Source organism: Miniopterus natalensis, chromosome 12 (assembly GCF_054644295.1).
Source record: "Miniopterus natalensis isolate mMinNat1 chromosome 12, mMinNat1.hap1, whole genome shotgun sequence".
Classification (NCBI taxonomy): domain Eukaryota; kingdom Metazoa; phylum Chordata; class Mammalia; order Chiroptera; family Miniopteridae; genus Miniopterus; species Miniopterus natalensis.
The window spans coordinates 52,422,183-52,428,216 of record NC_142092.1 but is presented as its reverse complement, the minus strand read 5'-3'; the positions used below and the strand labels follow the sequence as shown (position 1 = coordinate 52,428,216).

Genomic DNA, 6,034 nt, shown 5'->3' with positions numbered 1-6,034 from the left:
GAAGCCACATATATAGATAATCAGGAGGCTACTTGGTGAACCTGGGTTCAAAACAAGCAGAATTAGATATATTATTTTTATATTAATGGTACTTATTGAGAAGTGCTGGCTAAATAAAGGTACAGCTTCACAATGAAAAAAAAGCATCTAAATTTATGGTGCTAAAATGAACCACCATTTCAGTATGAATAGTATGACCTCATTTTCATTTAAAAAAATTAAACTGTATTGTATAATTGAAATTTGCTAAGAGACTAAAACTTAAATGTTCACACACACACGCACACACACACCCCCCCCCACAAAACTTTTTAAAATCCCAGCCCAGGGTAATTGTGCTTCTTCAGCTCAACCCCTCGGAATAAAAATTGGGGGCAATTAGGTTTCCCGGCATACCCTCCCTCACCCTTGGAGTTTATAGGGGCCCCAAGAGAATCTTCATGGATAGAGATCAGTTATCTTCCCTGATGATCAGTCAAGAGTGATGAGATGGATCATTGAATGCCAGAGAATCTATATGATGCCATTTTCACATTGCAAGTAGGGGCTTAATTTCAGCAAAACAACAAGTGTCATATCCAGTATTACTCATGCGAAGCTTATTGGCTTTATTTGTATTCAGTTTGTAAATATGTTTTGACTTGTATAGCTACGTAAGCATAAGGCATTTATACCAAGTTTATGTTTATACACTTTTAGCTAACATTATAACAAAAATAATTTAAGTAAATACTAGGTGGTCCATGAGAAATTTTTTCCTTTAGAGAGGGGGGCTGTATATTTCTTAGGTTTGAAAAGTACTATTTATTACTTAATTGTATATATACTATCTTCTGTGGTTCATGAATGTTACTTATATCTAGTCTTTTTCATTCCCTAGCTTTTAAATTATTCTGAGAACAATAAAGGAAAATTAATGTCAATATAACTGACATAGTAGATCAATTTAAACATTTATTGACCCTAACAAATTGCATGTATTAAGATGTTATTCGCATTCATTCAGATATGCTACATTCAGATATGAATTTCTGGTGCCTGGGACATGTGGCCAAATCCACTTAAAAGGAGGTCGTGAGCAGGAGTAAAGGACCAGGCCCCCCTGAATGTTTAGAATCTCGCCTCATCAGCACCCCTTCCATGCCTCAGAGGAGGAATATGGCTGGCTCCACGGGTGACTAACACAGTTATCTACAGACTGCCTCCAGCACCCCAGCTCCTGTGGAATCCTCTCGGGGCATCCCCATCACCTCTGTGATTCTTCTGGCATTCAGCCAGCTCTTCTCTCTCTCAGAACCTCTGGGAACACTGACCTCCTACCCACACATACTAACTGTTGTGAATTTAAGTTGATGTGTTACCTCTCACAAGTAGCTCATTCTCATTCGAAGCTTGCTTGATCTTTACTGCAGGACATCAGTATTATTTCCAGTTGAAGACATTTAAAAAGCGGGAGACACGTGATCTCATTGGATCAGGTGGGAGGAGGTTCGGGTGATGTCCCTTCCCTAGCCTTAATTCTGGCTGGTAACTTTCACCCTTCATAATGGCTTAAGTCATTATTCCTTACTTATTGAACTACAATCTCAAGTAACAATTTATGCACCAGCCTAGAAGCTGGATTCATTTGTAGCTTGTAATTGAATAAAGCTTTACAAGTAATTGGATGCCAGGGTAATAGGCATTTCAAAAGTACAGAGATTAAGATCCTATTACTTGAACATGTCCAGGCCAGGGAGCGCGTTTTGACACTGCACTGTCGTTTCAAATGTTCAGTTAACCTTGGAAACCAGTTTCCTCTAAGACCATACTGGTTCCCCTTTTTCGCTGTGCTTATTTTTATTAATAATTATGTGTGTGGAAACTTACAACTGACTGATGATCAAGCCTAATTAACTCAGCTTGTTGAAATGTGACCTTAACATTTAAAATAACAGCAGAGAGATGTGTGGTTTCAAGCTGCTAAATGCTAACATATCTGAAGTACTGAACATTTTGTTTTGTAGTGTTTTTCTTATGAAAGCTGTCTTACTTTTAAAATGAGTGCCAATCAATCTGTAAATTTGTACTAAAAGTTTAAAATATGTCATATCTGATGATCCAGCAATTAGAAAACGTAATTCTAATTATGTATTCTAAAGGAAATAAAATCAAATTATTGTTGAAATATGACTATAGAAAAAGGTAATGGGCTACAGGAATATATGTGTAGCATCCATTTTTTATAAGAAATTAAAAATATTTAAAACCAATGTATTATTAGTTTAGAACATACATGAGTTGTCTCCACTTTGTTTTCACTTTCTCATCTCCCATTCACTCCATTTTCTAAATTGAATATTTTATTTATCAACTATTTATGTATAAACAAATATGAAATGGGTTTAATACACTGAGTAGCAAACACAAATCAAGTTCTATAAAGAGAGGAAATTATTGTCATTGTTAAAAGACACCCCCCTTCTCTTACAAAAGAGAAGCTGAATAGAGTCTGGCTTAAGCTTTGTTAAAAGAAACTAAAGCATATTAAACATTAAGTTTATTTGAGCAAAAATCTATTCAAATCAGGCAGCGCCAAACCAGAAGTGTTTAGGAGTGCTCCACCAAAAGGAGCTTGCAGAGGGACTTTCACACAGAAAAGCAGAAGCAAAGGCAGGACACTATTTGATTGGCTATAGCGTAAAGTCTAGTTGGCTGTTTGTGATTGATTGTCCTTAAGGGCCTTATAGCCTCACCGGTCTAATGGCCTCATTGTTTAATTAATGTAACTGCTTCAGGGGAAGTCAGAGGCCAGTCCTGAGTAGCATATTGCTAATGGCAGTCACTGGGCTGTACTTGACCATAACTTTTGTATTCAGAAATGATTGTAAAATTAAAACCTAAGACAAAAACTCTACACCATATACACTGAGTGATTTACGTCTTAGAAAACAAAGGCGGTCTTTCTCTGTTACGCATGTAGTGCCTCGGGTGGGGTGAGGAGAGAAACCCCATGATACTTGGAATGCTCGTACTTTCCTGATGGACTGCAGTGCGGGCTGTGGTGCTCTGAGGTAGGCCTGGAGAAGGTCCAGTAGACAGGGTTTCAGACACACTGGGATATACCCAGTCTGTTGTACCAAAGATCCAGGCCAGCTTTGCCCTGTGACTGTGTAGAGTGCTAGGTGAAAGGCCGCTCTGGCAATAACTTATGGTAAATACTTAAGGTCAGCATCTATCGAACTAACCATGCCTAAAAGCCGCTAAAATTTCACCTTTGCAGTTTGCAGGCTGCTGGTGCAGAAAGTATTTGGTGAGAAACTGATTTCCTGTTGGTGCAGCCAAGTCAAAAGCAAGGACTTTCAGAACAAGGTGCTCCATTCTTAGCACTTGATTCTTGGTATGGGTATCATCTGTAATGTACGCAAACTCTGCTACTCCCAGGGGGGTGTATTTTTTTTCAAACGTTGAGGCTAACAGCAAAGCAGCAGTGCCCACAAGCTGAACTGTTCCTCTAGACACAGACATGGATGAAAGGAACCTACTGATGTAGTTCACAACCAAGTGCAGAGGCTCATTCTGTAGTTTCTATTCCCCTACTTCACCTAGCGGGTCCACGAGGATAGCCCCCTACTGCGGGTGATGTCTGGCTGTTTCTTCACGTAACCCTCTTTAGGCTTACATTTAATCACCATTTCCCTAAGCAGGTGGGAATGTCCTCAGAGTAGCCTGGGACTCTATTAACACTCACTGGCTTTTCATCTTCCAATGCAATTGGCATGTCCACAGCATGTGGTGACTCAAAACTACCACTCACTGGATCATCAAGAGATACCGGGGGTTTTCTCGGTTCAGGTAAAATGATGGCTGAATTAAACACCAGGACATCGTCACATTGTTTTTTTTCCGATTCACCTGGCCTCTTTAGAGTCTCTTCTGCTTCATACAAACAGTAAGTGCAAGCTGTTTACTGTTTGGTTCCAGGGAGTAACAGTGACATGCTCATCATTTATAGGAAGATCCTAAAGAGGTGCAACCCGTCGTCACGTCTTGGGCCTCGGAGGCCGTGCTGGACCCCGGTGGTTACCAGCCCTGCCCGGGTCCCGCAGGGCCGCCAGCATGCTCGGAATCGCTGGGCGCGGGCCCCACTGGGCGTGGAGCACCAGGCATGTTCCCAGGCTGAGTGGGCAGCCGGCCCACAGCCCAGTTTATGAAACATGCAGGAGCAAGGACCTTGCTTTGTGTTGTGATTGGCCACTAGATACTTACATTCCATTTCATCGAGTCAACTTACTTGTTTTTTGCTGACTTGCTGGTGTTGGAGAACCACAGGCCCCAAAGGCTTCACTTGTGCTAAACGCCCAAGATACTAAGCCTAGATTTAAGACCTGAGTTTTGCAGTTACAACCTCTCCCAGAAACATAATCTTAATCAACCAGCCTCGAATTTTCTGGTCAAGCACCAGTAATCTGTCACATTTGCCCTCTCCACACCACCCCTTTCCTCAAAGGAACAAAAGGCAATCTGCAGATAAAACCCTTGCCATTCCCTTCTACCCAAAAGAGGTCCTAGTCTAAAAACAATCCATTGAACCCTACCCATTTCTTTTCTTTCACTAATAACTCCCCTGCCACACCCTTCTGCCTATAAAAAGCTTCCATTTTGTGCAAGCCCTTGGAGTACCTCTCTGCCTGCTAGATGAGATGCTGCGGGACTGTTTAAAGCCAATTAGATCTCCAATTGGATTGAATTTTGTTGTTTAACACTAGCAAGCCATAGGTCCTGCTGTAAGTGCGTAAAGAAACCAGTAGTGTAAGCAATGACAGTTGTTTTTTCTTTTTTGTAATGCAAGTGCCTGATTTACACTTTGATTGCTGAGGCATAACTTCAAAGAAGCATCCACTTCAGTGATGGCTGTATGGAATAAATACATTTCCAGCCTCAAGACTCATGCCCCCTACTGGGAATCAAACCAAACCCTGGGCATGTGCCCTGACCAAGAATCTAACCCTGACCTCCAGGTTCTTGGGTCTATGCTCAACCACTGAGCCACCCCAGCTGGGCGAGCCTCAGTTTTCTTAACTTGGAATAGTAATAGTAGTTTCCTTATAAGATTGTTGTATGTACTAAAATTATGTGACTTCTGTGTTTTACACAGTGCCTAGCAAGTAACCACTCCATTATTAACTAGTAGGCTAGATTAACCAGCTCTGTCACTTGGACAAGATCATTCCTTTGGCCAAACCTCCATTTTTCCATCTGTAAGATGGGTATGTTATTATCTATTTGTCAAAATTAAGGGCTGGGGATGGCTACTGCTTCTGACTAAAATGAACCACCAAGGCCACTCCTGGGAGAGACTGACAGGTATGTGGAAAGAGCTACAGACCTAAATCTCATGCGTGGCTAGGTGATCTGGTTAGAACAAGCCTTTCGGCTTTTTAATAAATATTTACATTTTTCGCGTTTGGAATAAGGGTTGCACCTGACTATCTTCTCAAATTTTTCATCATTTGCAAATTGGGGATGGTAATCTCTAATGTACCGAGTGAAGTGAAAGCTAAAGGAATGTTCATAAGGTGCCTGGGGTAACGCTGGGTGTGTGTGGGGGGAGTGGAAGGGGTGTCCGCTATTATTATTTTTTAATTTATTTTTATTGTTGAGAGTATTACAGATGTCCCCCGTTTTTCCCCTTGCCCCCTCCATCCGACTCCCGCTGCACCCCAGGCCTTCCCCACACGTGTCTGCGCCCATGGGCTAGGCACACATGATACACATTCTTGGGTTCATTTCTTCCCGCGCCCCCTCCCTCTGCGCGTCGTCGGCCTGTCCCGTGCTCCCGCGTCCCTGGACCTGCTCGGTTTCTGTGACTGGCAACACCGAGCCCCGGGCAGAGCCCGGCCGCCGGGAGGGCTGCGGGCGCAGAGGCCGAGCTCCCCGGCGTCCGCTCCCCGCCCGCCTGCGCTTCCCTCCGCGCCCGTCAGTCGGCGCCGCGCCGGCCCGGGGCTGCCGCGCGCCGCGGCTCGCAGGTCACATGGAGCTGCGCCGCGCAGGA

The 6,034-nt window shown here is 43.1% G+C and overlaps 1 pseudogene; it reads right to left on the bottom strand.

Annotated features, from left to right (window-relative positions):
- Window positions 1-2,950: 2,950 nt before the first annotated feature.
- LOC107546597 (cyclin-A2 pseudogene) lies at window positions 2,951-4,100 on the bottom strand (annotated as a pseudogene).
- Between the last annotated feature and the right edge of the window lie 1,934 nt (window positions 4,101-6,034).